The sequence below is a fragment of the Tenrec ecaudatus genome, chromosome 1 (assembly GCF_050624435.1).
Source record: "Tenrec ecaudatus isolate mTenEca1 chromosome 1, mTenEca1.hap1, whole genome shotgun sequence".
In the NCBI taxonomy this organism is placed as follows: Eukaryota; Metazoa; Chordata; class Mammalia; order Afrosoricida; family Tenrecidae; genus Tenrec; species Tenrec ecaudatus.
Genome location: NC_134530.1, coordinates 33,703,475 through 33,727,556, shown reverse-complemented (window position 1 = coordinate 33,727,556; position 24,082 = coordinate 33,703,475). Strand labels below are relative to the sequence as shown.

Genomic DNA, 24,082 nt, shown 5'->3' with positions numbered 1-24,082 from the left:
CTCAGCTACATGGTCACTTGTTTATCTTCAAGCCTTTAAGACCCCAGGCACTGTATCTTTTGATAGCTGGGCACCATCAGCTTTCTTCACCACATTTGCTTATGCACCCGCTTTGTCTTCAGCAATCGTGTCGGGAAGGTGAGCATCATGGAATGCCAGGTTATTAAAACAAAGTGTTTTCGTGTTGAGGGAGTACTTGAGTAGAGGCACAATGAAGGACTAAGGTTTACATGCCCTATGCCATGGTATTTTTAATAGCCTCGGATACTTGTGAAAGCTAACCAATGGCGAAGAATATTAAATATACTCTAAACTGCCAGAAGAAGGAATAAGTTTGACTCGGAAGAAGCACAGGCAGAAGCTGTACTCAGATGTGAGGATGGTACTACGGACATGTGATCAGGAGGACCAGTCCCTGGACAAGGGCAATCTGCTTTGGAAAGTGGAGTCTCATCAGACGACGAGGAAGCCCCTCAAAGAGATGCACTGACACGGTAGCCGCAGCAACGGGCTCACACAGCAGTAACTGTGAGGACAGTGGGGGACCGGGCAGTGTTTTATTCTGTTGGACACGGGTCTCTGAGTAGTAGCTGACTCGACAGTTCCTAACAACAATCACTAGAATCTAGGGGAAGTCAGTCAAAGGTCAACGTCCCCAGTGTGGAGCTCAGGGGGATGGACGTCTGTGGGGCAACAGAGATACAGTTTGGAGTCAGTGGGATGCTGATAGGACGTGCAGCTATCGTGACCGCTGAGATGGCTTCCAGGGGGAGTGAGGGCTGGGCCACCTGCAGGACGCTGGGTTGTATTACCCAAAGATGGCCATGGGTATACTTGCTCCCTGCTCAGAGTCATCCAGAATTTTGAGGCATGTCCCTCTGTCCATATCTCTATCATTAACAGAAACATCAAAGAAAACGGAGGAAGAAAGAGCTCAATTCATCCCCTTCCACCTCCTCTACCAGGATACTTCACGGCGGTGTACGTCAGTAGGCTACTGGGGGTGAGTTTCTGCTGTAGGATCAAGCCTTCCTTGTCCAGGTTGTCCCTTGAGGCTCCCAGTTAGAGGTTAGTCATCTCGCCCAAGGGGAAAGAGTACTTTGTCTGCATGTGTCGTGGGGCCTGGTGGTGAGCGCAGAATTCCCGACTGCCAGCAGAGGAGGTGCCACCACCCTTCCTAGGCAGCTTCAGGGAATGCTTCCACAGGCTCGAATTTATTCCTAAGAGAGAATGCACAAATACCACAAGTGGGTGAGTTTAGCGAGCAGAAATTCACTTGCTCACGGAAGGCTGGGAGCACTTGCTGATGGGAAACCAAGACGGGCAGCCTTCAGTCTGGATCACAGCTCACGTGAAGAAAACCCCAACCTTCGCAACTCGGCCAACTGACAATCAATTGCAGGCCAGACGGCAAAAAGGGCGAAACTGCGACAGATGTCATTTTGCTTGGACCCGCAGGAAATGGTCACGGAGGCAGCAGTCGCTACATCAAACGATGCATTGCGCCGGAGAATCTGCTGCAGCAGCTGTCTGACGTGTGGGAGAGGAAGGATGTCCCTTGGAAGACTGAAGTGCACCATGGCACCGGGGTGAAGGGAGGCTGCAGAGGAAGTGACGCTGCCCGAAGAACAACCAAAGTACAGCCGGGATGCTCCTTAGAAGCGAGGACCTCGAGCCTCCATCTCACCCGCTTTGGACATGGAGAGGCCAGTCTCTAGAGAAGGACCTCAAATTTGGCAGCGCAGAGGGTCAATGCGAAAGCGGAAGGCCTTCGACAAGATGAGCTCCAACCGAGCAACAATCGCTAGTCTGGCTCAGGACCCAGCGGTGGTTCCCGCTTTGCCCACAGCGTTGCTCTGAGCACGGACTGACTTGACAGCGCCTAACACAACAGCTGCTGGCAAGCGGATTCTAGCCCCTAGCAACCCCGTAGGGCAGAGAAGAACCGTGCATCTTTTGGGGAGCAGACAGCGCCATCGTTCTTCCACAGAGCTGCAGGGGATGTTTGAACCGCTGACCTTGTGATTAGCAGCCCAACGCCTAGACCACGATGGCAGCAGGCCTCCTTTTCACTGTTTGGGAGGTTGCGAGTCTGAACTCAGGGCACCAGCTCCGGGGGAAGCCCTCTCTGAACACTCGAGCGGGGCATTCTTGTCTCAGCTTCTACAGCTCTGTTGTTTCTCCGTCCTTGGTGATTTCCACGAGGCCTCGGTCTCCCATTTGTGCTTGTCTGCTTCTCTCTGTGTCTGATCTGCGCGCACATGCTCTCTCTCTCTCTCTCTCTCTCTCTCTCTTTCTCTCTCTCTCTCTCACACACACACACACACACACACACACACAAATATATATATATAAAATCCTAAAGCCCAAACCCATTGCCATCAAGTTGATTCCAGCTCTTAGTAATCCAATACGGGGTATGTGCAGTTGTAAATCTTCATGGAGCAGACAGACAGCACATCTTTCTCCTGCAGAGCAGCTTGTGGGCTTCAACAGCTGACTTTGCAGTTAGCATTCAAAGGCCTCATGTAGACTTCAAAGTAATTAGGTCTAAAACACACTCTACACTGACTACAGCCTCATTCATTTACCAAAAGACCTTATTCCCAAATGGGATTCCATCCACAGGTCTAGGAGCTTTAGGCGTCTAGGGTATTTTGAGGGGGGACCCAATTCAATCTATAAGAGACCAAAAGTAGGGGAGGGTGGCCCAGATCTACAAACCCTTGGTCTGGTCTGAGAGTGGCCTAGTAACCTGCTGGCTGGCTGCCTGGCCCAAGCTCCAGAGGTTGGAGGTCTGGAGAATCCATCTTATTCCTCAGAGTTGGGAGCTGTCCTCTTTTCAATCTGCCAGAGTTTACTTGTTTCCAATTGCTCATCAAAGGACAGCTTTCCAGCCCTTGTCAAGGTCAAGACCGACACTATTTTGGTCCCAAAGTCATATGCCCTGGGGAAAGGCTTCCCAAGGGAACAGGGACGGACGTGCTCTGGGCAGGCTCAGAGCAGGGGAAGTTGTGCCCAGTGGTGAATCCCTCCCTCCCTGTTGTCCTGTAATGAGTTGAATTGTTTCTCCCCCCAAAGTAGGTTGAAGCCCCCCAAGTAGCTGTGAATGTGAACTTGCTTAGAAATAGGGTCCTTGAAGACAGTATCGGTTAGGTTCTCGTGAGGTCAGAGTAAGATGCGCCCTAATCCAATGGGAGTGATCCACTCACTGGCAAGAAGTCCAGTCACCTTCTCTGAGGGCCCTCACGGGGCCAAGACCAGCCCCGGAGGGGTTTCTGAGTCTTTCCAGGAGGAGAGCGCCTCTTCTTTCAAACTGCCCACCTTGGGGCGAGTGGCTCCCCAGGGTTCCTAACACGAGCGGAGGCCTTCTAAAAGAAGAGGCACGGGCATGGAGCCAAGAGGGTCATGTGAAGACAGAGAAATCCATCCAGCCCAGGAAGGATGGCCAGGAACCACCAGACTACAAAAGTGATCAGGAGGGGTTGTCCTTTGGTCCCTTCAAAAAGGCCCTTTGATTTTTGTGACAAGTTGGGCTGCGATCCACATGGTCGGCAGTTCAAAACCAGGAGCAGGTCCCTGGGAGAAAGTGTAGGCTTTCCACTCCAGTCTCAGAAACCCACTGGGCGTCATTGGGAGTCAGCAATATGTAGACGGCAGGCAGTTTGAGGGAGCCTCCGGAAATGAGAGCGGAGTATGCGCTATTTCAGCCGCTCACTCGGTGGCCCTTTGTGAGGGGTCCTCAGGGAACAAGCACAAAATACGCAGGGCACCTTCCAAAGTGGCCGGACAGGACTGGCCTGAAGGTCCCCCTGGGCCTTCCTTCCAAGTGTGTGTTTTACAGCTAATGGCTAGCCATTATGTTAATGCCATGCGAACTCTTTTTTTTAAATTTAATAAGTCATTTTATTGGGGCTTATCACAAACCATACATATATCAATTGAGTCAAGCACCCTTATACATTCGTTGCCCTCGTCATTCTCAAAATTCGCCTTCCGCTTGGGTTCCTGGAATCAGCTCCGTTTCCTTTTTTTGCCATGCGAACCCTTCACAGCACAGACAGCAAAAGGCCTACATTCCAGAGTCAAAGCTTATAAGCCATTTAGCCAAACAGAAGAAACGAGTCACAGGAACTTCTAGAAAGGAAGGTGACGGACACGGTCCACCTCTCTACTGTGGAGCCAAGGCTGGGACGATGCAAGCCCAGCAGCTACCAAGAGAGGGCAGAGAGGTCGCCTTGGGGCAGCATCCATGGTGTGGGGGCAGAAGTGGGAAGGATGGGCACGCAGGAAGTAAGATCAGGTAGAAGCCAGTCCAAGACCCACTTAGAAGGTAAGCTGAGGACACAAACTGCTTAAAGCGACCCTAGAGGATAAAGAACTGCCCCTGTGGGCTTCCAAGGTTGTGGATCTTTAGGGCAGCAGAAAGCCTTCTCCGTCTCCCCTGGGGCAACTTGGGAAGGCCACCTGCTGGTCTTGTGGTTGGCAGCACAACCTCTAACCCACGGTGGTACCACGGCCCCTCGAATCGCAACCAGAGGGCTCAGTGATTCCATCCTTCTGGATATTCCAAAGAACAGAAAGCAAGGACTCAGATGCATGCACCCAACGTCCATCACAGCATCATTCACTCCAGCCGAGGCGTAGGAACGAGCCTAGTGCCCATGAGGAGATGTATGCGCAAACAAAGCGCGGACCATCACACAATCCTTTGTTGTTTGTTTGTTTCATACTGCGGGCCGTTACTCACTTCTCTCTCTGTCTCATTTTTACTGGAACTTCCCCCTTGACGTCATACAGATCAATAGGACATGAACTTTTATGTTGTATACTTAAAGAGACAAAACAAAACCGATCCTTAGTGGGAAAAATCAAGATAAAAACATGGGCCTCCGGCAATTCTGTTCTAGATGGAAAACAATATTTCTGACCCCTTCTGCTGCCACCAGAAAAAAAAACCCAAAACCAAGCTAACTAATTTGAAGAAAATTCTATCCCCACAATTTCTGCTGATGTTCATTCAGTTCATGCCACACAACAACCGCCGCCTCCCCCCCTCCCCCGCCCCGAGGTCTCGCCTGCACCCAGAGATCCATGAAGAATTGCCACTGTTGTCTCCAAATCCAGAGAAAGACGGAGCCTCTCCCACCTGGTAATGATGGGGCCTGGGGACTAGTCTAAGGAAGTAACTCAATGGAAGGAGAGCTATGTGAACACATAGTCATTGTGGTGAAAGAAAAATATAACAAGGAAATGGCTAAGTAAATACTGGTCCATTAACTCAATAGCAATGAATGAACGGAAGTCATTAAACTGGCTCCGGTGTATACTACCTAGCGCTGTAAAAATTCCCGGGCTCAATGAGAAAATCGCATATGCACATTTATAATTATGCTTATGAACAAACCATCTCAGAAAGCATAGCAAATGACATGCTACTTTTAATTCTATGAAGTTAGGCAAGCATGTGATTTTAAAAAAATGAACTTTTTTTAATGAATACGAATTAAAATGGAAACACTCACAGAACATAAGTCTCCTGACCGTCACCTCCACACACACGTCATCTCCAAACAACTTCAGTAGTTATCTCTTTCTAGACAACAGATTCATGCTAATATTTCTTTATTTTCAACTTTTCATTTTTTACCTCAAAGAATGAGATAGAAATCTCCTGTTCATATGCACATATCCTCTCCCCCCTTTGCAGAATGTGACAATTTTTGTTAAATAAGTCTTCAGTGTTTACATTACTAGGTCCATGTTAATATTGCTCGGCGCTAAGTCTCACAGTAGACCGATGGTATTTCCATTCTTGCTTAGCTTCTTGCCCACCATCCTCACAACTGGTATGTTTAAGCCTGTGGTTGCAGCTACTTTGCCCACCTATCTCCTTGTTTGTGCCTCCTTATTTTCGCTTCCTCTCCCTCTGCTTTACCAAGCATGGCGTCCTTTACCAGGGACTGGCCTCCCCTGATAACATGTCCAAAGTACGTACGTGAGACAGTCTTACCGTTCTCCGTTCCAAAGAGCATTCTAGGTTGTACTTCTTCCAAGGCGGATTTGTTGATTCGTCTGGCAGTCCATGGGACTTTCAGTGTCGTTAACAACACCCTCATTCAAAGGTATCGATTCTTCTTCCACCTTCCTTATTCACCATTCAGCCCTCACCGGCACACGAGGCTACTGAAAACACCCTGGCCGGGGACAGGGGCTCCTTCGTTTCCAAAGTGACGGCCGCACTCTTCAGCACGTGGAAGAGGTCTTACACAGCAGATCTCTTTAAAAATGGAATTGCCCAATGCGGTAACCGTGCCATTTGATTTCTCGACTGCTACTTCAATGAGTATTGACTGTGGATCAAGCAAAATAAAATCTTTATGACAACGTCAATTGTTTTCTCTGTTTATCATGATATTGTCTGTTGGTCCGGAGCTGAGGAGTTTGGTTTTCTTCACATTGAGTTGAGTCCTATTGAAGGCTGCGATGTTTGTCTTTGTAAGTGTTTCAAGTCTCCCTGCTTCCAGCAAGCAAGGCTGTGTCGTCTGCATATGGCAGGTTGTTAATAAGCCGCCCTCCAGTCTTACTGACGTGTTCTTCACATACTCCACCTTCTCAGCGTATTTGCTCAGCATGCCGTTTGAATGAGTCCTGTGATAGAAGACAACCCTGACACACACCTTCCTCGATGGTAAGCCATGCAGGGCTTCCTCGTGGTCTCCGTAGAGGTTCCACAGGAGCAAGAAGAAGCGTTCTGGAATCCCCACTCCTTTCGATGGTATCCCTAGTTTGCTATGGCCCACAAAGTCCAGTGTCTTTGCATGGTCCCCAGAACAAAAGTAAACCTGGTATTCTGGCTTCCGTCAAGATCCATCTAGATCAGAAATTACACCCCTCGTGCCAGGTCCTCTTCTGAATTCAGCTTTCATTTCTGGCAATGCCTGTCAATGTACTGCTGCACCCATTATTGAATTATCTTCAGCAAAACTTTAATCGTGCGTGTTATTAATGATAGTTCTTGAGCGTTTGTTTCCACATCTGCTGGGTCACCTTCTTTGGAATGGGCACAAACATGGATCTCTTCCAGATGGTGTCCAAGAAGCTGTCGCACAGACTTCCTGGAAGAAATGAGTGAGTGCTGCCAGGGCTTCATCAGCTGTTTGAAACACTTCGACCGGTACTGGCAATTCCTTGAGCCTTGTTTTGGCTAATCCCCCCAGGACAGCTTGGGCTTCTTCCTGCAGTATCATTGGCTCTTGATAGTATGCTGCCTTTTGAAATCATTGAGTCAGTTCCTTTGGTATAGTGGCTCTGGGTATTCCTTCTACTGTCCTTTGATGCTCCCTGCCTGAGTCAATATTTTGCCCATAGAATCCTTAAGCATGATAGCTCAAGGCTTGAATTTTTCCTCCATATCTTTCAGTGAGAGATATGCTGAGCGTGCTGTGTTCTCCCTCTTCGCACGGTTCATTATAACGCTTTGTTTTCCAGAGTTGCCTTTGAAAAGTTCAATTCCATTTTTTCCCTTCATCTTTTCTTCTTGTTTTAGTTAAACTACATTTAAGGGCAAATTTCAGTGTCTCTTCTGCCATCCACTTAGATCTTTCCTTTCTTTCTTGTCTCTTGAAGGATCTTTGCTTTCTTCATGTATGATGTGCTTGCTATCACCCACAGCTTGTCAGCTCTGTCATTAGAGTTCAAGGTGTCAAACCTGTTGCTGAATTTTGATGTTCTCAATATTCAAGTGGGATATTCAAGGTCATACTATGGCTCTCGTGGACTTGTTCTCATTTTCATCCACTTCAACCTGCACTTACATATGAGCCCACAGTCAGCGCCCCTGCCTCCGGCTTGGCTCCCGACCTTGAGCTTCCCCACCATCTCTTCGCACAGACGTAGTAGTTTGAACCCTGTGTACTCCATCTGATGAGGTGCACATGAACGGGACCTCACTTAGGTTGCTGAAAAAGCTATTTGCAACCAAGAAGTCATCGGTCTACAAAATTCGATCAGGTGACCTCCAGCTTTGTTTTGTTTTTAAATCACTAAAGCCATATTTCCCAACTAGTAGCCTTTCCTCTTTGTCTCCAACTTTTGAATCCCAGTTGCCAGCAATGATACATGCGTCTGGATCGCATGTTTGATGACGTTCAGACCGAAGACGTGTGTAACAGTCTTCAGTTTCGTCATCCCTCGTTTTCATGGTTGGTGCATAAATCTGAATAACAGTCATCTCAATTGTATTTCCTTGTATATGCGTAGGCTTTAGCCTATCACAGTCCGCGCTGCACTTCAAGACACAAGTTGAAATGTTTTGGAGACACAAGTTGAAATGTTTTGGAGACACAAGTTGAAATGTTTTGACACAAGTTGAAATGTTTTGGAGAGTTTTTTGATGATAGATCTGATGCCATTTCTCTTGAACTTGTCATTCCTGACAGGAAACCATGATTGTCCAATACAAAATGGCCAATACCAGTCCATTTTAGTTCACTAATGCATAGACTATTGATCCTTATCCGTTCAATTTCTTCCTTTCTTTTTTCGTTCCAAGTGTTTCTTCAGATTCACTTTTAATTCATTTCCCCCTTTCTTATGGGAGTGGTTCACAGCACACACACTACTTCCTACAATGTTACCACACATGGTACCTCAGGCTATTTTTCCCCTTTGCCAGTTGGGATGGCTTTTATTATGCTGAGCCTCCAAACGTTTCCATGTCTGGTTTTAGCAGTCCCAGATTTTCTCATTGTCTAAAAGTATCTTCTGAGGTCCACGCTCCTACTTTATCTTTTATTTTGATCCTTAAAAGAGTTTCATTGACATATACTTCACATACCACACAAGTTAATCATTTAACCACACTAAGAAGAGTTGTACAATCATCACCACAATTAATTTCACGTCCTCTACTTTGTTGATGGCTTCCACCTTTCCTAGATTTCTGCTTGGTAGGTTCCACATTCGGATTAGTAATAGGCGGACAGCTGTTTCTCCTCCTTCTGAGTCATGCTCCCCCATCATCAAAGGGAGGTCCCGCAGGTTTCCCTCTGTCCACGTCACAGTGTTTGACGCTACCTTGAGGAGGCAGCTCTGAGCGCCTCCCAACCTGGTAACACTTCCGGGCTATTCAGACAGCTTCCAGTGGCCAGTCCCTCAAGAGTGGACAGCCGATTCTTTCTTCATAGTCTGTTCTTAGACTAGACGCCCCATTGAAACCTGTTCACCTGGAGGGGCCCTGCTGGTATTTAAAATACTGGCGACATAGCTTCTAGCGTCATAGCAACACACACGCCACCATAATACAAACAAACAAACACTGACAGACAAATGGTGTTAGTTGCCTTAAAGTTTGCTTTCTTTTCAATATATAAATCACTAATTCTTATCCAACTCCCCACCAGCGCTTTAAAACTCCTCACAAGACAGCAAACATGTCACCTAACCGATGTCAGCCCCGTTTCCTTTGGGGGATAATCCTCCGGGGCCATGTGACATCTCGACTCAAACAGAGAGGGCTGTTCTCTAGACGTCCTGCACAGTCAGGGTCACGGCTTCACCGTCATCACGGAGAGTCCATGAACCTCCCTCCCAGTCATTCAGAGATGCTGGCTGCAAGTAAAGGCGCCAACTGTGGCTGACGGAACCAGGAAGGGGTTGATGGATTCCCCGACCATTCTTACGCACAGTAATGGATTTCAGAGTACTGTAGAAGGGTTTTCGGAAACATCAGGGATAAATACATTGAAAACAAACCACGTAAAAGAAGGACACTATCAGCCCAGGGAAAACCAAAAGTTCAACCAGAAAAGAAACCTAGTTGTGTCTGACGTGGGCTCCACGATGCAGAATCACACCTGAGGACCACCTGGCTGTTGTTGCCCCAGTCACTGGGTACCATGGTGTCCATCTTGAAGTTGCCTCTGTAGCCCTCACTGCTGCCGGCACCACAGCCCCGGCTAGAGCATCCTTTTCTACTGTGGCACAAGTTCTAGTGTCAAAGTCGGGCTCAGGGGAACAGTATCAATGGCGGCCAGGCCACAGACCTAGCCCTGATTACAGGGTACACTCAGGAGTGAGTACATTTTAGTTCCCCTGGGGCAGGGAATCATGGGTTCTTCTCATCCCCCAAACTCAAAGTACCACACAAGGTGAAACAGAGTCACTGGACAGCTTGTTCTGACTTCTTTTAGTCCCTTATTTTGCTGGAGCCATCCTCCAGCAGCTCCTCAAAAAGGGATATATGAAAGCGGGTGATATGTCCATATATTAAATATATATAAATATATTACATATAGTAAATATATATCAATAGCTAGATATTGATATGTATTTAATTTGCATATTTTATAAAGTCTTTATCTGACTCTTTCACTTGCATAACAGTGAATAGAGACCTCTAGTTTGGGAGGCTATTTCTCTTGTCAATTTGAAACCTCTCCCCATTGTCTTCGAGGGTCCTTTTTGAAGAGTCGGATACCATTCCACTCGCCACTCTTATCTGACCTCCTTTCTCTCCAGTGACTTTGTCAGAGAGATGGATAGGAGTCCCTGGGTGGTGCACCCAGTCAATGCACTTGGCTGGTGTGGAGTTACAGAATCTAGTGTCCATTTGACAGGATGATGAGTGAAGGGGTGGAGTCTGGCCTGTCAATCAAGATATAACCAATGAGCCCTCTGTGTGGGCATGGCCTCTGGAAAATTCTGGGAACTCCTGAATTTCCTCCTGGGAGGCAGGACACACTTCTCTCTCTCTGCTCACTCCCTGAGAGACGCTCTACTGACAAGACACATGGCGCTTCACCCTGGGAGCTGGAGAAGCCACAAGGACCCACCCTGATGCAACCAGACCTCTGGAGGCAGAGAAGCCACATAGAGACCCTGCCAGTGCTGAGATGCTTACAAAGCCACTGGATCCACAAGACTTCCAATGCACTGGCCTGTGATCTTCCTGCAAACAGTGTCATTGCATGGGTTTCGTGAGTCTGAAGAGGACTTTATAGATTGGTAATGAATATATGGCTAATATTAGACATATGGACTTGATCTGGACTGGGCTGGGATGTTTTCTCAATATTCAACTGCCTTTGTATATAAACCTCTTTCCTATACACAGATGCCTGTTCATGAATTTGCTTCTCTAGTCTACCCAGACTGACACAGCTGGTAACCCACAGGTTGGAGGTTTGGGTTCATCCAGAGCCCTGGCTATCTCCTTCAGAAAAATCAGCCCTCGAGAACCTGTGGGGGTGCTTAGCCCAACACTAGGTGTTCTCTCTTTCTTCATTTGCACAATGAGAGTTGTGTACTTATCTTCCAAGCCTAATATCCTGCCAGCTCCAAAGAATATCTTATTCCCAATAAAGTCCTGGCCAATTCTCTGGGGAGGAGGGAGGGATAGAGAAGGGATACCTCCAGCTAAGGACTCCTTGAAAAGCAAACCTGACTTAGGAAAAATTAAATTTGGAAGACTATTCTGGTTTTCTTTTCCAAAAATAGACCAGCCCAGCATCTCCACAAGTAGCTTCCAAATGGACTCCAAGGCTTCCGAGAGCAATGATTCCCGGGCAGCAGCGCCCCTCCTTGGGGATCTTGGCTAAAGTCTAGCTAGCTTCCCCTGCTGGCTCCAAGCACCCATTTGGGTCATTCTCCCCCTCTGGGCATTACTGTCCACGGAGAAGTAGCCCTCTGGTGAGCGAGACGGGCAGGGCAGATCTGGTCCACATTCTTTATCTACCTGCCCAAGAACGGTTTCTTCTTCCTCTCCGATTGCCCCAGCCTACCTCTCTGTGACGGTCCAAGACAAAGCCGAAGCCAAGGCCCCTCTGTCTGGCAGTGTCGAGATGCTTTAAAGGCAACACGTGTCATTCCGCCCTTGCCTCACTCTGAGCTCCTGATGCGCCTGAAAGGAGAGAAAGAGAATGACTTAAAAAAATAATCAGGGAACCTATTACCTGTGACCTCCTCCCTGGGGGACGGACAACAGAAAAGCAGGTGAAGGGAGACGTCGGACAGGGCAAGATATGACAAAATAATAATTTATAAATTATCAAGGGTTCATGATGGAGTGGGAAGCGGGGAGGGAGGGGGATAAAATGAGGACCTGATGCCTGGGGCTTAAGTGGAGAGCAAATGTTTTGAGAATGATGAGGGCAATGAATGTACAAATGTGCTTGACACAATGGATGTATGTATGGACTGTGATAAGTTGATTATTTAAAAAATAATCATTTTATTGGGAGCTTCTACAGCCCTTATCACAATCTATATGTACATCCATTGTGTCAAGCACATTTGTACATACGTTGCCATCATCATTTTCATAACATTTTCTTTCTACTTGAGACCCTGGTATCAGCTCCTCACTTCCCCCCTTCCTCCCCCACTCACCCTCCCTCATGAGCCCTTGATAATTTATAAATTATTATTTTGTCATCTCTTGCCCTGTCCGACGTCTCCCTTCACCCACTTTTCCGTTGCCCATCCCCCTTGGAGGGGGACTTTTTTTTTAGGGGCGCTGGGAGAAGGCCATCAACGACACTGACTTGTGGCTGTAGAAATGTGTCACTGTTGTTTTGCCGTGTGTTGCTCAACGGTAACAACAAGAAGACAAAGCATTCAAAAAGAGGGGCTCAGAAAGCCATGCGTTCACTTACAAGATCTTCGCTCAAAAACAGCCACTTCCCCTCATTTGCCTTTTTATAAAACAGTCACATTGGACTCGGTTGGTCGGCCTATCTCACCATCTGCATCCTGGCCAGCCCCAGGCTCACTTTGGGGGGGCCGAGCAAGCCAACACCTCCAGGGCCAGAAGCAAGTCATCTCTGATGACTGCTATCCCTTCCAGAGTTGTTTGAGAGGGAAAGTAAGTGATCTGAGTCAGGCCTGGGCTCGAGTTCCCTTCAAGGGCAGGTATGTGAAGTTGACATGGCCCGATGGCCCCTAGGAAGCTAACTTCGGGCTCGAATCTCTCGTGGAGTAGGAAATGCCAACCCTGCCGGCTGGAGAAGAAAAGGGGAGGCCGCCGAGAGAAGCGCGTGCGGGAGGGGCAGCGCACTCCTGGAATGGTGGTGTCTCCCCAGGCCCCCACCCCACCCCCTTCTGGAAATAATCTGACCCCTGGGAGCCAGCGAGCGAGAGTCGCCGGAGCGCCGGAAGCCCTGCCGCCGGGATTCCAGCCGTGGGACTCGCCCTCCCCCATGGCCCTGGGCGGCACAGTCTCCCCGGGTGGGAGGTCCTGCCAGGAACCCACCAGGCAGAGCTGGGGAGGGCTCCTGACAGGTAGGAAACAGACCGTGGCTGGACTCGCCGGAATAGGTGTCAATTCCGGAAACACATCCCCCTGGCAGCAAGAGCGACTTCTAGCCGCCAGCCCAGCTCCAGGGAGGCGGACCCCCCGCGCAGGCGCCCGGGAAAGGCGCTGGGACGGTCCCCGCAGGCGCATCCCTGGAAGGAGCGCCAGGGCTTCTCCAGCGGGGCCGGGGGACGCGAGGCCTGGGCCGGGAGCGAAGGCAGAAACGCTCCCTGTGCTGGTCAACGCCGGGGCCAGTTCAGGAGCGGACCGGAGGATGGGGGGGCCCCAGCTGGGTGGCAGGGAACTGGGGCCCGCGACTCGAGCAGGAAAACGCGGGGAGATAAATGAGCGGGATGGGCGGTGCGTCTGAGAGCAGGAGAGTTGCTGAAGGCGGGGAAAGACCTGGTGGCCTGGAATTCAGCTCAGGAAATTAGGAGCCCGGGAGAAAGCACAGCAGGGCAGCTGGGAGAAGGCACTTCCCACGAGGACCCCAGGATCTAGTTTTCTGTCCGCTGCGCCCCCATGTTCTAGGATGACCCTTGGATCGGGCCCCGGGCAGGGTCCTCGCGCACCTCCCGAATGGGGGCAGGGGGAGGGGAGGCGCGCAAGGCCACTGCTTGGTCCCTGACAGTAAACAGCTCGCCCCGGACAAGCGCGTTCCCGAGCGGGGCCCTTCAAGGGCGGGCAGCGTAGACGCCCCAGACCCCATCCCTCCCGGGGCACCGGCGGGGCGCGATCGGGCACAGCAGGCGCGCAGCCCAGCATCGCACCGGCCCCGCCAGAGAAGCAGAACGCGAGTCCGACTCGGCCTCGGCCTGGGTCCTGTCCACCCCACGCCCCGCGGGCCGCGTTCCCCTCTTGGGTCCGTGGCTGCCCCGCCCCAAGCGGACAAAGCCCAGCGCCCGGAGGGCGGGCGCGCCGCGCGGCACTGGGACCCCGCAGACGCTCACGCAGGTGGGTTCGTACCGGTGTCTGGGGGCCGGGGGCGGGGCCCAGTCTCCCTGGAGATGGTTGCCCAGGGGATGCGCCCGGCGGTCCCCGAGTGACAGCAGAGAGCGAGCCTCCGGGCGGTGGCGCGGAGTCCGCGGGGCCTGAGGGCAGCCCGGGAGCACCGAGTGGGCCGGCGGCGCGTCCGCGGAGAGGCGCGGCCCGGGGCGGGGCCGGCCCGCTAGCCCGAGGGGCGGGGCGCCGACCGGGCGGGGTTCGGCCGGCGCGGGCACCATCGACAAATTCTCATATCTCTGGTCTAGCGAAGCGCCGGCGCGTGCGAGGCCCCGGGGAGTGATGGAAAAGGTTGAACATTATCCCCGAGCCCTGCCGCTCCCGTTTGAAGGCGGGCTGTGGGGCGGTGGGGTCGCGCTTACGCACCCCCAGCTGCCGGGGGGGCCTGGACTGTGCGCATCCTCGGGGACTGTGCGCCAGAAATGGGGACAGAAAGTGACATATGCTAGGTGAGGGACGCCGACTGGCCGTCCTCCAAATTTCTCCGGTCTCCCCAACTGCCCAGGAGTCATCAGACAGAGAGGGTATGGACCCAGGTCACAGGTTCGGATCTGGATCACCGCGCAAGTGGTCCAGTCGGGGTCTGAACTCCAAGTTCCGGGTGCTGCTGTTGCCATCCGAGATGCCGTCGTCGGGTCGGGCTTAGAAATCACGGACGTACTTGGGACTTTCACGAATACGTCTGATCCGGTACACCGAGCTTGGGATATACTGGCCGGCGACAGGGACAATGATGCAGCCACCTCTGCGGGCCCCCTGACCCAGGGCTCGGGGCTTCCCCCGGCCCGCTCCGCGAGGTGGGTGCTGCTGCGGTCCACACGCACGTGCACGCAGACACAAGTACAGATGCGGGCACTCCATCACACAATTGCCACAACTCTAGGTCCCAGGGGTTAGCACTGCGTGCACTTAGCTTTGACTGGACCTCTTTCCCCTGGTGCCCGGGGAAGGCCCCTTCGAGTTTTCTTTCCCGCAGCCCAGGAGTCCACTGTGGGCCTTTGCCACAATGCAGCTCAAGGGGAAGGAGGGGGTGTTAGGATCAGGATCACCTGCCCAGGGTGGGGCATACGGAAGGAAGTGGGGTGGAGTGGGAGTGGTTCTAACTACAGAGCTCACCCCCCTGCGGAGGCTCCCAGGGGCTCAGGAGCATCCGCCACTCCAGCATCTCTGAGTGCCCACTGAGTTCACCTGACCCCCTGGGTCCCACGAGAGGAAAACAGGGGGGAGGGGGGTAATTGCTAGAAACCCTGGAAGATTCTGCAGAAGCTGGGATGAGAGCACTCAGCCCAAGTGAGCTGGGGTCCTACCCCTGGGTTCCCCTAGCATCACAGAGGAGCACCTCCAACGCCCACTTGCATACAACAAAGGTTCTCAAACTTACTTAGAAAAGAAGTTACTCGTTGCCCCCTGGCACTTCAATACAGTTGTACTACAGATAACCCATAATCCAAGATAAAGGGTTGATATCTGATTTGCAGCCCTCCCCCCATCATTCCAGCACTCCCAGGGGGGGGATATCACCTACTTTGGGACACACTGATAGACAGTGACCCTACCAAAAACCCAAACTCACTGCCATCAAGTCGATGCCCATTCATGGTGGCCCCATAGGACAGGGCAGAACCGCCCCAGCCCGTTCCTGACCCTCACTCTTACAGGAGCCTTGCAAGCCTCTTTCTCCCAGACTGACCGGTGGTTTCAAGTGGCTGACCTCGCAGTTATCAGCCCAGTGCATAACCACCACAGTGCCAGCTATACAGTGCCACACTGGCACAATTATATGTACCGACACACCCACACACTCATGCACACTCATGCACTGCACCACACTTGGTCACCCGGACTGCCGGTTGGCGCTGTGCACTCAGCAAACACTACCTGGGGAAGGTGGAGCTCTGGCCACTGGGTGGGGACTGCCCAGCTGGACACCATCCCAGACACCTTCGGTTTGACTTCCTCTGACTCTTGATTCTCTCCTCCAGCTGAAGGGAATAGCTTGGAGTGATACAGCTGAACCGATCCCATCTTCCCCACCTCGCCAAAGCAGCGTATGGGGCCACTGGGATAGGGGAGAGCTTGACTCCAGGCAGGGCCTCCCCCTTGCCCCGCTTCCGTGGACCAATGGGCAGGAGCTTCCAAGGCTGAGAAAGAAGTCACAGCTGGACAGCCACTTGTGTTCAGGAGAGAGTGGTATACTGATAGCCCTAATGATCTAGTGGGGCCAGGCTGCCATTGGTAGTGACTAAGGGGTTGCCCCACCCACACCCCCAGCCTTCTCCTTGGTTGCCTTTTCCCCAGAGGTCCCCTTTGCAAAAATGTCCGCACTGACAAATTCTGGGAAGGTACACATCACCATGCTGAGGGGAAAATGGAAATAAGTGAACAAGGGTACATGGCTAGTCTTTGGGACAGTGCCTGGCACCTGGAGGAAACAATCAATAAGCTTTGCTCTCACAGAGTTGCCTGAGGCCAGACACAGTGGCGAGGGCTAAAAAACAACGTTTCCTGATTCCTTGTTGGGGTGTGGGTACCTCAGCCATTCCTGAAACCAGATAAGGCCATAAACAAAGCAGTGCGTGGTGTCTAAGGACTCTGCTGCTGGCCCAGATGTTGGCAGTGCGAGCCCAGCAGCCCCTCTGCCGGAGAACCACGAGGCAGTCTGCTTCCTTAAAGATCCACCGCCTTGGAAACCCTCTGGGGGGCCCCTCTACACCCGTCCTACAGGGCCACCATGAGTCACCATTGACTCAAGAGCAGTGGGTTTGTTTTTGGGCTTTTAGTAGTTTAAGATATTTAGCCACCAAGATTCAAAATCCAAGTAGCTAGAGAAATTAGATCCTCAGCCCACTGCTGATTCTAAAGGTGGTCGGTCCTCTGTACACCGGGTTTGCCTCATTAGCATCCCTGTTAGAGTCGGCGAGGGAGGCTCATTTGTTCGGTGAGTCATGTCTCTGTCTCCCATTCCTGACACACTTCCAGGTAACTTCACTGTGAGGACTGTTCGCCTCACCCAGCCGTCCGCCAAGATCTCAGTCACCATTATTCATCCTTCTTGGAATGTCGCCCTGTGGTGCAATGGGTGGGCCTTTGGCTGCTAGCTCAAAGCTCAGAAGTTCAAACTCACCAGCAACTCCACAGGAGAAAAGCCCAGGTGATCGGCCCCATAAATATTTCAGCCTAGGAAACCCTATGGGACAGTTGTACCCCGTCCTATAGGGTCCCAATGAGTCTCATCGACTATGTAACAACGTCACACTCAGAGCGATGTCCTCCATCGCTGAGTGTGGGGTTCAAATAAGACAGCGCTTCTCAACCTTCCTGTTGCCACGACCCTTTAATAGAGTTTATGATGTGGTGACCCCCAACCATAACATTATTTTCGGTCTTACTTCATCACTGTCATTTTGCGACTGTTATGAATCGGGCGACCCCTGTGAAAGGGCGTTTGACACCCTCCCCCCACCCCCCAAAAGGGGTCGCGACCCACAGGTGGAGAACCACTGAAATCAGCTGAGCAGGGGCAAGAGGAGGCGGGTTCACAACAGAAAAAAAATGAGATGCAACTTACAACAACAAACAGTTAAATAGATGTTTTCAATTCTATTAGGAAAAGTAGACCAAACTCACTCAGAGCATAGTGACCCTAAAGGGCAGGGTAGAACACCCACCCCTGTGAGTTTCCAAGAGTAACTCTGGACTGGAGTAGAAAGCCCTGTCTTTCTCCCTCCTTGCTGCTGATGGTTCCAAACTGCCAACCTTGCAGATTATAGCCCACCGCGTCACCACTGCGTCCCCAGGGCTTCTTAGGACAAACAGAAGGCCTCTGGAAAGCAATCTTCCTCCTAAAAGGGGAGAAAGCTTCTCTGCTACCCGCAGAGCCCCTGCCTTTTGTTCCCTCGATAGTTTTACTCTCAAAGTAAGAGCATGAGGGAGATTAATTACAGGAGCGTCTGCCCTGCCAGCCTTCCTTACTCTCAGTCCTCTCTGACACTCGCCCAGTGAGCGCAGAAAGTGGCTCAGCTGTAGTTAAGGAGCCCTGTTAATTAGAAGCCAGCTTCTGTCGACAATTTCCCATGCTTAACACAAAAGTCTGCCTTCATTAAAGCCAGGAAATAACAAGTGCTGAGAGGGTGTGGAGAGATTGGGACCCTCATATGCTGCTGGTGGGACCATAAAAATGTGCAATGTCTGTGGAAAGCGATGTTGGCTCTCCTAAAACAACTGGGACTAGAAATCTCACAGGGCCCAGCAATGCCTTTGAAGAAGTAAGAACCGGGACGGCCCCAATCCCAACTACGTGGACACCTGCCCCTCCCCCCAGAAGAATTTATTTCATTGGACAGACAGCACTGAAGGTGCAGCTCAGGGAGAGGAAGGAGTCTGATCAGAGCACAAGGGAGCAAATGAAGGGGGAAGAAGAGAGAGTGGAGCACATCCTGGCCCACCAAGCCTTGAAGACGATATTCCCACTCAGAGCAGCCCATCCACAGAGACCACATGGCCAGCCCCACTATGGGACACAACATCCCTCATTGACTCATAGCCCTACAGGGGACAACATGGGAGACATAATGTGGGAATCCCACCTGATCTGATCCCGCCACACTGAGCCAAAGTTCTAAGGGCATGCGACAGAACAGCAAGGGGAACAGAGCAACAAAGTCCCCAGGGAATACCAAAAATAGACTTGGGGGACAGGGCTTGGCACCCCATCAGACTCAATGGGAAAACACTCCTAAAGACCAACAGTCCTTGAACTAACTACAATTTTTTCTTTTTTGTTGTTGTGTTTGTTTTATTTTGTCACTGGCTTTTTGTTGTTGTTTTGTTTTCTTTTGTTGCTTGGTTTTGCACTGGCTTGCTTTCGTGCATGTTACTATCTCTGCAGGTCTATCTAAATAATCTAAACAATCTGGAGGAGAAAACAATGGGACCAATAGTTCTGAGCGGGGGGGGGGCGGGGGGGCATGGGAGAGAGGGAGGTGGGGGGGGGGGAAAGGAAGCGATGTTAACAAACCCAGGGACGAGGGAACAAGTGATCCAAATCGGTGGTGAGGAGGGTGTAGGAGGCCTGGTAGGGCGTGATCAAGGGTAATGTAACCAAGAGGAATTACTGAAACCCAAATGAAGGCTGAGCATGATAGTGGGACAAGAGGAAAGTCAAAGGAAATAGAGGAAAGAGCTAGGGGGCAAAGGGCATTTATAGAGGTTTAAATAAAGGCATGCACATACGTAAATATATTTATATATGAGGATGGGGAAATAGATCTATGTGCATATATTTACAGATTTAGTACTAAAGTAGCAGAAGGACATTGGGCCTCCACTCAAGTACTCCCTCAATGCAAAAATACTTTGTTCTATTAAACTGGTATTCCATGATGCTCACCTTCCCCACACAATCGCTGAAGACAAAGCAGGGGCATAAGCAAATGTGAAGAAAGCTGATGGTTCCCGGCTATCAAAAGATATAGCTCTCTGGAGTCTTAAAGGCTTGAAGATAAACAAGCGGCCATCTAGCTCAGAAGCAACAAAGCCCGCATGGAAGAAGTACACCAGCCTGTGTGATCACAAGGTGCCAAAGGGATCAGTTATCAGGCATAAAGAACAAAAAAATCCTATCATTGTGAATGAGGGTGAGTGCTGAGTAGGGACCCAAAGCCCATCTGTAGGCAACTGGACATCATCTTACGGAAGGGTTGTGAGGAGGAGATGAGCCAGTCAGGGTACAGAGTAGCAATGATGAAACATACAACTCTCCTCTAGTTCCTAAATGCTTCCCCCACCACCACTATCATGGTCCCAATTCTACCTTACAAATCTGGCTAGACCAGAGGATGTACACTGGTACAGATAGGAACTGAAAACACAGGGAATCCAGGACGTTTGATCCCTTTGGGACCAGTGGTGAGAATGGCGATACGGGGAGGGTGGGGTGGAAAGGGGGAACCAATTTCAGGTATCTACATATAACCTCCTCCCTGGGGGACGGACAACAGAAGAGTGGGTGAAGGGAGACGTCTGACAGTGTAAGATATGACAAAAATAATAATTTATAAATTATCAAGGGTTCATGATGGAGGGGGGAGCAGGGAGGGAGGGGGAAAATGAGCTGATGCCAAGAGCTTAAGTGGAGAGCAAATGTTTTGAGAACGATGAGAGCAACGAATGTGCAAATGTGCGTTACACAACTGATGTATGTATGGATTGTGGTAAGAGTCCCTAATAAAATGATTTTTTTAAAAAGAATAGAGGCAGATAAACCCCTTGGGGACAATATTGAGAGTACCAATACTAGGAGAGTAAGGGGAAGGTGGGGGAGAAAAGGGAGGATTGATCACAATGATCTACATATAACCCCTTCCCAGGGGGATGGACAACAGAAAAGTGGGTGAAGGGAAACATCAGTCAGTGTAAGATATGAAAAAATAATAATTTATAAATAAGGATTCATAAGGGAGGGTGGAAGAGGGAGGGGAAATGGAAGCTGATACCAAGAGCTCAAGCAGAAAGCAAATGTTATGAGAATGATGAGGGCAACAAATGTACAAATGTGCTCGACACAATGGATGGATGGATGGATGGATTGTGATAAGAGTTGTACGAGCTCCCAATGAAATGATTTTTAAAATGAAGAACTAAGAATGGCAGCACGACCAGACACATGTACGCCGTGTTCAGCGCAGCTCTGTTCTCAATAGCACGAAGATGGAGACGACCGAAGCAGATGTCCATCGGAGGAAGGAAGGAACAGGTGCACGATGGAATACTACGCAGCGCTAAAGAATCACGAGGAAACTGCGAAGCACCTCGTGGCCTGGACGGACGTGGAGCAACATTGTGCCAAGAGAAGTCAGTCCATCACAAAAGGACAACGCTTGTATGAGGCCACTGTTAAAAGGAAATAAAATAAGACCAAGGTTTCCTACCAAAAAAACAAAGGTTCATGATTACAGGGGGGAGAGGAGGGCAGTGGGGAAGCAACAAACTGGAAGGCAGATAGGTGTTACCTTGGGGCGACCCAAAACTTACTGCCATCGAGTCAGTGCTGACTCAGCGATCCTCTAGGACAGTGTAGAACTGCAGCTGTGGGACAGGTGGCGATCAGAGAGAAAAAAATGAAGTGTGTCTTTGAATTGCTCAGATCTTCAAGTGTCCAAAGGAGGCCTGGTGGTGTGGTGGTTACACCTTAACCTGTTAACCTCAAGAGCAGCAGTTCAAAACCACCACCCACTCTGAGGGAGAAAGATGAGGTTTTCTACTCCCGTAAACAGTTACAGTCTGGGAAACCCACAGGGGTAGTTCTACCCTGCCTGTAGGGTCACTATGAGTCAGCATCAACTCTATGGCAGAGAGCTTTTGTCAAGTGTCAAGCCAAAAAGGACTCCTGCTACAGGAAATCTTACAAGGAGAGGAAGGGCGTTAGACCAGGCTCAGGGTGCATTTCCTAACCTGCCAACATCATTTATGGAGGGGGTCCCCAGCACACATCACTGACCATGGATCTCACTGGTGGGCTTGAATGACTGACCTTGCCTAATCACAGAGCTGAGCCTTATGGGTTGAAGTAAAAGGGGAAAGGGGAAGTGGGGGAGGAGCACGGAGGGAGGGAAAAAAATAAGGAGCAAATACCAGGGGTTCAAGTAGAAAGCAAATGTTTTGAGAAAGATGAGGGAAACAAAGGTACAAAAGTGCTTGACACAATGGATGTATGTGTGAATTGTGATAAGAGCTGTACAAGCCCCCAATAAAAAGGGAGAGAGAGAGAGATGCCTGAGGCACAGCGGGCTGCCCAGCCGTAAATTCCAGTTGACTAAAGAGCAGGACCTGAGAGATACTAAAACTGGTAACAGTAGCAAGTGTCAACAGTGGGGGCGCCTGACATTGGTATGGTAATTCTCTACATCTTTCCCACAAATGCTTTTCATTCATCTGTAGGTCTTAAAACTGGCAAACTCTTCAGCATCCTCCTGTTAAATCTTGTGGGTTTCTTACCACCTTGGCTGTGGCAGAAATGAGGCGAAGTGTCCAAGGGTTTAGGACGTGAAAAGCTGAGCCAGTTCGGCCTTGGTTTCAGGAGCACTTGTCCTTGGAGCTCTGGCTAGAAAGAAACAAGTCTGATGTCCTGAAGGCGCCATGCTGTGGGGACGTCCAAGACACACAGAGAGGCCACGGGTGACAGCGCAGTCTTTGTGTCACCCCCTCCTACCATCAGCTCTTAGTGGAGAACCCCCGGGATGCTTTCACCTCCCTTTGAGAATCTTCTCAGCTCACTCCAGACATCATGGTTCCCAGACAACTTTCTCTGAATCCCTGGCCCCTAGATCTGCAGACACAAGAAGGTAGTTGGCTTCCCATGTCTGAATCCAAGGGCACAGATAACTGGAATTACATTAAGTCCTCAAAGTCATTCCAGGAGGCAGTTATTATGATTTCTAGGAGGAAATGGGCCAGCAGACTGACCCAAAGCCACACAAGCAGAACTGAGGTCAGAACCTTGAACCTCCCTGGGGAGAGCAAAGGGTTCCAAGGCTCAGTTGCTAGCCACGAGGTTGCAGGTTTGAGTCTACCCAGGCGTGCTTTGGAAGGAAGACCTGGTGACCCCGTTCCAGAAAAGCAGTCATCCGACAAAAACCAACCCATGGAGAACAGTTCTACTGTGACATGCGCGGAGGCAACCGGTTGCTTTCTTTTCCAAACTGCTTCTACCAACAAACCGTCTGAACTCCTCCTGCGGCACAAGGTTTACTTTTGAAAAATAAGCAGCGTCTCCGTTGCAGTAAGGTCCAGCCCCACTCCTCAAAGGAGGGGTCTCCATCGACTCCCATCAATGTGAAAACCAGCCCCAACGTGAGCCATGTAGCAGCAGGGTCGGACTGTGTGACCCAAAGAAAATAGTGGAAGTGGGGGTGCACCACCTCCAAGATGAGGCTTGGAAGACTGCAGCTTCAGCGGTGGTCCCTCACCCTCTCATCTCTTCCCTCTGGGATGAGCCACGTCCTGAGGCACTAAGGGTCAGTGACCAGCCATAACTGGGGCCAGCTGACAGTATTCTGGTTGGCAGCTCCAACACTGGCAGCCCCCACTGAAGACAGGGCTGCAACCCCCTGAGAGACTTGAGCCAGAACCACCCAGCGAAGTTGCTCCCCGATTCCTGGATCCACAAAACTGTGAGATGACAAATGTTGATTGTTTAAGCTGTTGAAGTGGGGGTATGCGTGTGATTTATTACAAAGCAACAGATCCCTAATGTATCATTCCTGGCTACTGTGTGCCCAGTGCACCCGGCGTCCGATGGAGCAGAGACGGCATCAACCCTGTGGTTGGATCAATGGTCACTTATAAACCAAGGCCCTGTCTCTGGATGAGTCAGACGTGCTTTTAAAAGAAGAAGCAATGAACTCAGTGGAAGAAGGCAGATTAAAGCTCACAGATTATATGATCCCATCTTTATGGAATGGCCAGGATAGGAAAATTCAGAGAGAGAGAACGTAGATTAGTGGTTGTCTAGGGTTTGGAGGGGGTTAACAACAGGGAGGAGGGGGGAGTTACTGCTAACGGGTACAAAGTTTCTTTCTGGGTGATGAAAATGTTCTGAGGTCCATTGTGACGATGACGTGGCACTTGCTGTACATATACCAAGACTCACTGAATGGGGCACTTTAAATGGGCGCATTGTGAATGCCCTGTTTAAAGAGGGGGAGGAAGACTAGAGGAAGAGGCAGATCGCTGTCCTTAAGCGGGGAGCTGCGCTCTGGGAGGCTGGCCACCTGCAGGGCTGCGGAA

At 50.5% G+C, this 24,082-nt stretch overlaps 1 protein-coding gene across 4 annotated transcripts in view; it reads right to left on the bottom strand.

Annotated features, from left to right (window-relative positions):
- The window catches only part of PIK3CD (phosphatidylinositol-4,5-bisphosphate 3-kinase catalytic subunit delta), a 41,839-nt gene extending 27,420 nt beyond the window's left edge, over nt 1-14,419 (bottom strand). For all 4 annotated transcript variants that reach the window (XM_075550710.1, XM_075550712.1, XM_075550715.1 and 1 more), the window contains exons 1-2: nt 14,261-14,419; nt 11,784-11,902 (exon numbers count right to left, since the gene is read on the bottom strand). The gene's annotated coding sequence lies outside the window, so the exon portion shown is untranslated. The remainder of the gene's footprint in view (nt 1-11,783; nt 11,903-14,260) is intronic.
- Nucleotides 14,420-24,082: the final 9,663 nt, after the last annotated feature.